An 11737-nucleotide genomic window follows, 5' to 3' on the forward strand; every position below is an offset into this window, starting at 1 on the left:
GAGGCTCTTCAGCCAGGGCCCGAGGCCTCCGACAAAGCTCTGTAGGTGGACACATGACACATCAATAGAGCTCATATGATCAACATTTTGTTATTTGTGTTCAGTAAATCTCCTTCTGCAAATCCCTGGGTTCCGGTTCAAACCAGGAAGTGCCTTTTAATGCAACTTTATGTTGTCTGATGAAAGAGAAAAGTTCAATTCTTTAAAGCCTCGTTTCCACATACGTACATTCTCGTATGCGATCCAACCGCATCCGACAGAGAGTCCATTCATTCCTCTGCGATTCTCCGTAATGTCAATGTAAAATGTAAAAATGTAACTTTTGCCGTGGATAACGGAGAGACCGAATGACAGTTTGCTAGGTTAGCTTACATGCGATGTCCTTCCATTCAGTTTATGTTGATTGTCAAGTTAGTTAGATGATTAAAACGTACTTGTTCATATAGTTTGAACACTTTTTGACTCATAGTGGATGTTGTTCTGCTAAAATATTAAATACTTTATATACGTGATACACTATACAGATGTGATACAGATCATTGGTCCGTAATAGAACATTACTTGGTCCGAACTAACGGTTGTCTGAATATATATATTATCTTCCTCTTGTGGCAGACAGCAGTGATAGAATGGAGACGGTTCACACAGATCAGTTTGAGCCTGTTTCTCTGTCACACTGACAAACTGAGGAACACTGCTTCATGTTGAACAACATGTTATGCCCCGGTCTAGGGGAACCAGAGACACAACACAAATGCTACAATACCCACTCCCCGATCCCCAAACCACCACACAACGACTTTTCTAAAGTAAAATAAATGGTAATTTATTTTTAACTGAGCAGTAATGGAACAGAAACAGCAATAATCTTCAGGGTGAGTTAACGCCAAAACAACCTAACTGGAAACAAAAGCACAAGCAAACCCTAACCTAAACATTAACAAAACCAAGAGACAAACTCACCCCTACGGAACATAATCAGACACAACAATTAACACATGACAAAGAATAGTGAGAGTGGTTCGGGAAATCGAGAGCGGGTGCTGCTGCTGTCAATCATGCTCCCGGCTGAGTGAATCCGGCGGAGCCTTTGAATCCCCGGAGACTGATAGTGAGCCAATCAGCTTCCGCCACTTAGGAGCCAATCACCAACACCTGCACCTGTATAGAGAAGCTCACTCACACGCAGAGGTCTCACTTCCACACCACTATCAGAGGAAAACAAAAGGGAAACAGCACAGAACAAAACAGAACTAAGAACATACGACCAGGGTCGTAACACTCATGTTGATAGAAAATCATTCTGACTGTGTTTCTTCCTCCAGGATGGACCACGGTGGAGAGCAGTGGTTAAGACCTGGTCTGAAACCTAGTGATGTGAAGAAGGGTAAGTGTGTATCTCAGTTCTAAGTGGGTGCAGTCTCCTGCACTGAGATGTTTTATCAAAAAATTTAAATTATTATTTTGACATAAAGGGGAAAAAGGTTAGACGTCTGGACGGAGGCAGTGAGAAACTCGGCCAATCCCCTCGCCAACAGCTCAGATCATCCTTAGTTGATCTTGATTGGCTCGTACTAAGGTAATAGTGTTGCCTTCTGTCAGGTCCAAAACTGACACCCGCAGTTAAACAGCTGTCTAGGTTGTCAAAGTAACTGCAATAGATTCAATCAGAAACAGGAGACATCAAGTTAGGTTAAAATACTTTGCAAAGGGGTAGAAGCCAGAGACAGTACGAGTTACAAATCTCCTAAACTTCTCCACTGTCTCTGTCAACTTCCTTTCTTTTTATTAAGGAATACCCTATTTACATAATAGGAGTCAACATAAGGGGGGGGGGGTAAAATGTGAGGTTGCTCCTATTGGCTAAAACTCTTGTTGCTATATGTGTAATTAACATATTAGGTAAATTAGCAAGCATGTATGTTCGTGTGCTATTGTTCCAGGGATGGGCTTCATGTCTTTTCCATCAGTCAATGACTCAGCAGTCTGCCCAATCGGTCTGGTGGTTCTGTCTGGCCTGTCAAGATATGGGGGCAGTTGAAACCGCCAACTGTCTCGTGCCTTGCTCATTTGCCTTCTGAAAATAGACAGACAAGGAAAGGGGAACAACAGCATGCGAGAAAAGAACGGAGTGTCCCTTTCTCAGCACAGTTAGTATATCATAATACATTTCACTTAATGATAATAACTTATGTACAATTTTCTTCTAACACCTTCAGGCTCAGCTCTCTTATAGTCACAACAGTAATAAAGTGAAACACCGCCCACACTGCTCCCAGCCTCCGGCCAATCACACGCTCCATTGATTCAATGTAACCATTGACTAATAAAGCAACTTAACTCACTCGGTCCTTGAACTCCTTCACTTGGTGTGAGGACTCATTCCCTCCCCGTCCTGATCCCTGTTATCTCTGACCGATGGTTTAGGATAATAGTAATTGAACCTAAACCCTGATATCAGAAATGTGTTTTTAGAAAGTGTTTCCATGACTAACGTTTACTAGCATCCTCTCACTGATGTCATGTTGCTTTGTAGCTTCCAGGAAACCAGACAGACCAGAAACAGAGGAAGATCTGGACCAGTCCTCTGCTTCTGGGGAGGCTCTTCAGCCAGGGCCCAAGGCCTCCAACAAAGCTCTGTAGGTGGACACATCAAACATTTCAATAGAGCTCAGTTTATATGATCAACATTTTGTTATTTGTGTTCACTAATTCTGCTTCTGCAAATCCTTGGATTCCCGTTCAAACCAGCAAGTGTTTCTCTGTCACACTGACAAACTGAGGAACACTGCTTCATGTTGAACAGCAGTTTCTTTTTATTTTATTTTATTAATTTTTTTTACCTTTATTTCTACAGGTAAATCCCATTGAGACCGGAGATCATTTTTTAAGGGTGACCTGTTCCTATTCCCACGTTGCCATTTGCACACACATTCATACACCGATAGGCTACTTATCGGGAGCAATTTAGGGTGCAGTGTCTTCCTCAGGGACAGTTGTACATGCGGCGGAGAGACGGGGGATCGAACCACCGGACCTGTAGTTGAGGGTCGACCACCCTACAAACTTCGCAACAGCCGCCCCAAAGTTGGGACTCATGTTGGATAGAAAATCATTCTGACTGTGTTTCTTCCTCCAGGATGGACCACGGTGGAGAGCAGAGCGTAAAACGTGATGAGCTGAAGAAGTGTAAGTGTGGATTCAGTTGGAGTTCAGTTTTCTTTAAGGTGCTTTGAGGAACTTTCAGTTTGTGTATTCTAGCGCCCTCTTTGGACAAAAGCGGTAGTGTTTTTACCACGCCAGCTGTAGTTCCTTGGTGAGCGTACCCAAGACAAAGGCATCAAGAAAAACTAAACCAAAATAGCATTCTTTGCACTGACGGTCTCATTTGCTGTTACATGTAATTCATGAACATCAGAGGAAAAATGTGATTGTTTCAGAAATTTTAAAAGTTCCCCGTAGCTCCTTTAATTAGTCAATTTACACATTGAATTCTTGTTGAAAACATGAGGCCACAGTAACCTTGATCTCCAAAATCTTATGAGTCCATCTTCGAATTGGATCAGCACTCCTGATAATAAGGAGAATAGAAATGAAGAACATCAAAACACAGAATAAAGCCTTCAGGTGTCTGATGATAAACTGCTGCTGTGTCTTTTTCTCTCCATCAGATTCCTGTGACCTCACACTGGACACAAACACAGTAAACGAAGACCTCAAACTGTCTGACAACAACAGGAAGGTGACACGTGTGGAGGAGGAGCAGCCATATCCTGATCATCCAGAGAGATTTGACCACTGGCCTCAGCTGCTGTGTAGTAATGGTCTGACTGGTCGCTGGTACTGGGAGGTCGAGTGGAGAGGAGTGGTTCTTATATCAGTGAGTTACAGAGGAATCAGCAGGAAAGGAAGCAGTAAAGACAGTGTGTTTGGACTGAATGATCAGTCCTGGAGTCTGTGGTGCTCTGATGGTGATCCTCGTGGTTACTCTGTCTGTCACAATAACAGAGGAACAGACATCCCCTCCTCCTCTGTCTCTCACAGAGTAGCAGTGTATGTGGACTGTCCTGCTGGCTCTCTGTCCTTCTACAGAGTCTCCTCTGACTCACTGATCCACATCCACACCTTCAACACCACATTCACTGAACCTCTATATCCTGGGTTTGGGCTCTGGCCTGGTTCCTCAGTGTCTCTGGACCAGTCCTCTGCTTCTGGGGAGGCTCTTCAGCCAGGGCCCAAGGCCTCCAACAAAGCTCTGTAGGTGGACACATGAAACATTTCAATAGAGCTCATTTTATATGATCAACATTTTGTTATTTGTGTTCACTAATTCTCCTTCTGTAAATCCCTGGATTCTGGTTCAAACCAGGAAGTGTTTCTCTGTCACACTGACAAACTGAGGAACACTGCTTCATGTTGAACAGCAGTTAGGATCATGTTGATAGAAAATCATTCTGACTGTTTCTTCCTCCAGGATGGACCACGGTGGAGAGCAGAGGTTAAGACGTGATGATCTGAAGAAGTGTAAGTGTGGATTCAGTTTGAGTTCAGTTTTCTTAAAGCTGCTCCGAGGAACTTTCAGTTTGTGTATTCTAGCGCCCCCTTTGGAGCAGTAGTGTTTTTAGATAGCCAGCTGTTGTTCCTGGGTGAGTGTACCCGGACAAAGGCATTAAGAAACCTGTATAAAAATAGTTTAGGGCTGTCAAAATGAATGCGTTAACGCAGGGTGATTAATTTCAGGAATTAATGTGTTTATTATTTTAACGCAATTAACGCATGTGCAGAATGATCCACCCCGTACATCCGACCCACTTTGCACTACAGTCACTGTAACGTTGTGGCTGACACAGGATCAGTACCTGTGCCTGGCCAAACATAGCAGCACGTTAGCCCATGCCATGTTTTAAACTGCTAACGGCCACGTCTGTGTCGGGGGCGGCAGTTGATGTCGGGAGCAACAGGAGGAGAAACATTGTCTGCTCTATTCAGAGCCCGCAAGGACACAAACGTCTGCAGTTTTCAGAGGTGTGTGTGGCTATTCAGGCACAAATGAACAGTCCCCTAGAACGTAGTCACACATACAAACAAGGGATGTGAAACGACTCATTATTTGCGTGCCGACGTGTCGCTGGCATGAATCGACAAATCGATCGATTTACTGTGCCATTAAAAAAAAAAGGCAGTTTGATGCTGATTAGAATGAGCAGCTGCACTTTCCTTTAAACAACACTGCTGCTGCTCGCTGTGTGTGTTCAGACTTCATCTGCATCAAAGCCTTTTTGATAATAAAATTAGAGGCTTTAATTAAACGCTGTCCATGCGTCGGAGGTGATAGTAACTTACTTGGCTGAAAAGAGAAACTAACAGAGGGAGGCGGCTCTCTGTCCCTTCAGTCGCGCTGTCAGCTTGCCGACATGGCTCTGTGTATTCGGGCTCCAGACAAACAAACAGATCGTGGAAGCCGCTCCCCTAGACAACGTTAACGGGCAGGAGTTTCATGACTTTCACTTTATCCATCAAACCAAAAGCAGTTTTTCTGCACGGCGGATCACTCGCTCACCAGACCCGGCGCCAGAGAAAATCTATACAGGGGGCACGTCGATTTTGTGGGAGGGCCCGCATCAATATTAGCCTCGTTCGACTAGGAGCCGTCTTGCTCAGACCTGCGCAATTATGACGCCCGGCGCAAACACATCAGCATGGCCAACAGCATTGCCTTAAGACGCACGCAGCTGGCAAATAATACACATTAACACACACAAACAGCCAAATACAAATCACATTTGCATTGTGTGCGCAAATAAACATAAACATACAAAACATTCGCAACATTGAATCATGTGCTCGGCAAAAACACGCACGCACGCACACACACACCCAGCGGACTGCAATCAAGTTGTATTCAAGAATGCACTATCTATGGATTCACCAAATAAATGCCATTATACTGTATAGCCTATATTTGCTCAAAGAGACAGACACATTGAACTATGTTGTGGTATGCATATATTTTAGTTTGATTTTAATTTATTTTCAGTATTGAAACAATAATTTGGATTTTCAATGAATAGAAAGACTTGTTTTAAATGTACATATCCACCTTCTGTCCTTTATCTTTCTGTTTATACAACAATATACAGAGACAATTTGAATTTTAGCCATATTTCAAATGGTAGAATGAATCATGATTAATCGTGATTTATCCACAGCACCTTGTGATTAATCTGATCAAAATTGTATTCATTTGACAGCCCTAAAAATACCCTTCTTTGCACTGAAGGTCTCGTTTGCTGTTACATGTAATTCATGATCATCAGAGGAAAAATTAGACTGTTTCAGAATTATTTAAAAGTTCCTTGTAGCACCTTTACATTCTTGAAAACATGAGACCACAGTAACCTTGATCTCCAAAATCTAATGAGTCCATCTTTGAATTAGATCAGCGCTCCTGATAATAAGGAGGATAGAAATGAAGAACATCAAGAGACAAACACAGAAGAAAGCCTTCAGGTGTCTGATGATAAACTGCTGCTGTGTCTTTTTCTCTCCATCAGATTCCTGTGAACTCACACTGGACACAAACACAGTGAGCAGAGGCCTCAAACTGTCTGACAACAACAGGAAGGTGACAGGTGTGGAGGAGGAGCAGCCATATCCTGATCATCCAGACAGATTTGACCGATGGCGTCAGCTGCTGTGTAGTAATGGTCTGACTGGTCGCTGGTACTGGGAGGTCGAGTGGAGCGGATGGGTTGATATATCAGTGAGTTACAGAGGAATCAGCAGGAAAGGAGAGAGTAATGACAGTGTGTTTGGAGGGAATGATCACTCCTGGAGACTGAGCTGCTCTGATGGTGGAGATGATCGTCATCCTCGTGGTTACTGGGTCTATCACAATAACATAAAAACATCCATCTCCTCCTCCTCTGTCTCTCACAGAGTAGCAGTGTATGTGGACTGTCCTGCTGGCTCTCTGTCCTTCTACAGTGTCTCCTCTGACTCACTGATCCACCTCCACACCTTCAACACCACATTCACTGAACCTCTATATCCTGGGTTTGGGTTCTGGTATGGTTCCTCAGTGTCTCTGGACCAGTCCTCTGCTTCTGGGGAGGCTCTTCAGCCAGGGCCCAAGGCCTCCAACAAGGCTCTGTAGGTGGACACATGAAACATTTCAATAGAGCTCATTTATATGATCAACATTTTGTTATTTGTGTTCACTAATTCTCCTTCTGTAAATCCCTGGATTCCCGTTCAAACCAGGAAGTGTTTCTCTGTCACACTGACAAACTGAGGAATACTGCTTCATGTTGAACAGCAGTTAGGATCATGTTGATAGAAAATCATTCTGACTGTTTCTTCCTCCAGGATGGACCACGGTGGAGAGCAGAGGTTAAGACGTGATGATCTGAAGAAGTGTAAGTGTGGATTCAGTTTGAGTTCAGTTTTCTTAAAGCTGCTCCGAGGAACTTTCAGTTTGTGTATTCTAGCGCCCCCTTTGGAGCAGTAGTGTTTTTAGATAGCCAGCTGTTGTTCCTGGGTGAGTGTACCCGGACAAAGGCATTAAGAAACCTGTATAAAAATAGTTTAGGGCTGTCAAAATGAATGCATTAACGCAGGGTGATTAATTTCAGGAATTAATGTGTTTATTATTTTAACGCAATTAACGCATGTGCAGAATGATCCACCCCGTACATCCGACCCACTTTGCACTACAGTCACTGTAACGTTGTGGCTGACCCAGGATCAGTAGCTGTGCGCGGCCAAACATAGCAGCACGTTAGCCCATGCCATGTTTTAAACTGCTAACGGCCACGTCTGTGTCGGGGGCGGCAGTTGATGTCGGGAGCAACAGGAGGAGAAACATTGTCTGCTCTATTCAGAGCCCGCGAGGACACAAACGTCTGCAGTTTTCAGTGTGTGTGAGTAGTGTGTGGCTATTCAGGCACAAATGAACAGTCCCCTAGAACGTAGTCACACATACAAACAAGGGATGTGAAACGACTCATTATTTGCGTGCCGACGTGTCGCTGGCATGAATCGACAAATCGATTGATTTATTGTGCCATTAAAAAAACAAGGCAGTTTGGTGCTGATTAGAATGAGCAGCTGCACTTTCCTTTAAACAACACTGCTGCCGCCCGCTGTGTGTGTTCAGACTTCATCTGCATCAAAGCCTTTTTGATAATAAAATTAGAGGCTTTAATTAAACGCTGTCCATGCTTCGGAGGTGATAGTAACTTACTTGGCTGAAAAGAGAAACTACCAGAGGGAGGCGGCTCTCTGTCCCTTCAGTCGCGCTGTCAGCTTGCCGACATGGCTCTGTGTATTCGGGCTCCAGACAAACAAACAGATCGTGGAAGCCGCTCCCCTAGACAACGTTAACGGGCAGGAGTTTCATGACTTTCACTTTATCCATCAAACCAAAAGCAGTTTTTCTGCACGGCGGATCACTCGCTCACCAGACCCGGCGCCAGAGAAAATCTATACAGGGGGCACGTCGATTTTGTGGGAGGGCCCGCATCAATATTAGCCTCGTTCGACTAGGAGCCGTCTTGCTCAGACCTGCGCAATTATGACGCCCGGCGCAAACACATCAGCATGGCCAACAGCATTGCCTTAAGACGCACGCAGCTGGCAAATAATACACATTAACACACACAAACAGCCAAATACAAATCACATTTGCATTGTGTGCGCAAATAAACATGAACATACAAAACATTCGCAACATTGAATCATGTGCTCGGCAAAAACACGCACGCACGCACGCACACACACACCCAGCGGACTGCAATCAAGTTGTATTCAAGAATGCACTATCTATGGATTCACCAAATAAATGCCATTATACTGTATAGCCTATATTTGCTCAAAGAGACAGACACATTGAACTATGTTGTGGTATGCATATATTTTAGTTTGATTTTAATTTATTTTCAGTATTGAAACAATAATTTGGATTTTCAATGAATAGAAAGACTTGTTTTAAATGTACATATCCACCTTCTGTCCTTTATCTTTCTGTTTATACAACAATATACAGAGACAATTTGAATTTTAGCCATATTTCAAATGGTAGAATGAATCATGATTAATCGTGATTTATCCACAGCACCCTGTGATTAATCTGATCAAAATTGTATTCATTTGACAGCCCTAAAAATAGCATTCTTTGCACTGATGGTCTCGTTTGCTGTTACATGTAATTCATGATCATCAGAGGAAAAATTAGACTGTTTCAGAATTATTTAAAAGTTCCTTGTAGCACCTTTACATTATTGAAAACATGAGACCACAGTAACCTTGATCTCCAAAATCTATGAGTCCATCTTTGAATTAGATCAGCGCTCCTGATAATAAGGAGAATAGAACATGTAGAACATCCAAAGACAAACACAGAATAAAGCCTTCAGGTGTCTGATGATAAACTGCTGCTGTGTCTTTTTCTCTCCATCAGATTCCTGTGAACTCACAGTGGACACAAACACAGTGAACAGATACCTCACACTGTCTGACAACAACAGGAAGGTGACAGGTGTGGAGGAGGAGCAGCCATATCCTGATCATCCAGACAGATTTGACCGATGGCGTCAGCTGCTGTGTAGTAATGGTCTGACTGGTCGCTGGTACTGGGAGGTCGAGTGGAGCGGATGGGTTGATATATCAGTGAGTTACAGAGGAATCAGCAGGAAAGGAAAGAGTACAGACTGTGTGTTTGGATATAATGATCAGTCCTGGAGTCTGAGATGCTATGATGGTGATGATGATGGTGATCCTCGTGGTTACTGTGTCTGGCACAATAAAACAGGAACAGACATCTCCTCCTCCTCTGTCTCTAACAGAGTAGCAGTGTATGTGGACTGTCCTGCTGGCTCTCTGTCCTTCTACAGAGTCTCCTCTGACTCACTGATCCACCTCCACACCTTCAACACCACATTCACTGAACCTCTGTATCCTGGGTTTGGGTTCTGGTCTGGTTCCTCAGTGTCTCTGTGTCGTCTGTAGGAGGGAGACAACTTCCAGTCCTGAGGTTTAAATGTTGGTGGTGGACGAGGCTTCACTTAGTTCTATCTATCTATCTATCTATCTATCTATCTATCTATCTATCTATCTATCTATCTATCTATCTATCTATCTATCTATCTATCTATCTATCTATCTATCTATCTATCTATCTATCTATCTATCTATCTATCTATCTATCTATCTATCTATCTATCTATCTATCTATCTATCTATCTATCTATCTATCTATCTATCTATCTATCTATCTATCTATCTATCTATCTATCTATCTATCTATCATTTGTGGTTTATTTCGGGGTTGATCAAAAGTTGTTGAATATGATGGAAAAAATCAGCTCGAGGCAGAAAAATGAGGAGGGTAGGGAAACACTTTCTTTATTGAAAACAAATCTCAAGTCTGCAGTCAAAAAATGAGTTGTAGCTAAAAACCCAGGCCAATTACTTTAAAAATGAACTTAGAGTCTAATTAAAAGAACAGAGAGGAATGCTGAAGTCTAAACCATGCTCCCAAAAACCACTGACCCCTTCCCCAATGACGGCGTGTCTTGTACCTCAAAAATGGGACAAACTGATTGGTCAAACATTATTCCTGGACCTTGTCTCACGTGTAGAATAACACACATATGGGATCTAAAGCGTGTACACTATTGTGTAAGCTATTGTTTTAAGCTTCACACTATCTTTGGCATGTGCTGTACGCCTATACATCTCATCCTGTTATGCACAGCACATCCTATGGAAAGGACAAGGCTCAGCAGATGCCTACATCCTGTTATCAGCCCGACACACATACACCAGTCTTGCTTGGTAAAGAGTCAGGCGGTCTTAGTTATGTTACAGCAGTTTTGGCATTTAATTTCAATAGCATTTCTTAGCTAAACAATAAACATTACAATGTGTTATGATGTTATACACTACACTATCTATCTATCTATCTATCTATCTATCTATCTATCTATCTATCTATCTATCTATCTATCTATCTATCTATCTATCTATCTATCTATCTATCTATCTATCTATCTATCTATCTATCTATCTATCTATCTATCTATCTATCTATCTATCTATCTATCTATCTATCTATCTATCTATCTATCTATCTATCTATCTATCTATCTATCTATCTATCTATCTATCTATCTACAGTCCCCTCCAATAGTATTGGAACGGTGAGGCCAATTCCTTTATTTTTGCTGTAGACTGGAAACATTTGGGGTTGACACCAAAATATGAATGTGAGACAATAGCTCAACATTTCAGCTTTAATTTCCAGGTATTCACATCTGGATCTGATACACAACTGAGAAGATATCATTATTTGTAAATGAACACCACATGTTTAGGAGAGCATAAGTGTATCTGTCTATCTTTCTGTCTGTCTGTCTCTGATTGGATCTGATCTCTGACATTTTCACCACGTGACCTCACAGCACAAACAAACATGGCCGCCCAGTAGCACTAAGGAGAGAACATTTTATGTTTGTTTTTACAGCATCTTGATCATGTAAATTGTTGATTTTTTAGTGGAATGTTTTGGTTTTGATGAATTGGTTTTTTTTGGCTTAACTTGGAGATGTATTAGATAATGACACCAAGAGTTGTCGCGGGGCGTTCACAGACAGTTGGAACTTTGAGAATACGATTAATTTTCCGCTGTTTTAAGCTTCTGGCTACTGTGAGTGATTTCTGTTTTGTGGGTCGGGGA

At 42.5% G+C, this 11737-nt stretch overlaps 1 protein-coding gene across 1 annotated transcript in view; it reads left to right on the top strand.

Annotated features, from left to right (window-relative positions):
* The window catches only part of LOC307266084 (neoverrucotoxin subunit alpha-like), a 34734-nt gene extending 23059 nt beyond the window's left edge, over nt 1–11675 (top strand). Inside the window, exon 7 of the mRNA XM_080047989.1 lies at nt 11631–11675. The gene's annotated coding sequence lies outside the window, so the exon portion shown is untranslated. The remainder of the gene's footprint in view (nt 1–11630) is intronic.
* The last annotated feature ends 62 nt before the right edge of the window (nt 11676–11737 follow it).

Source organism: Ammodytes marinus (genome assembly GCF_949987685.1).
Source record: "Ammodytes marinus genome assembly, chromosome: 19".
Lineage (NCBI taxonomy): Eukaryota > Metazoa > Chordata > Actinopteri > Uranoscopiformes > Ammodytidae > Ammodytes > Ammodytes marinus.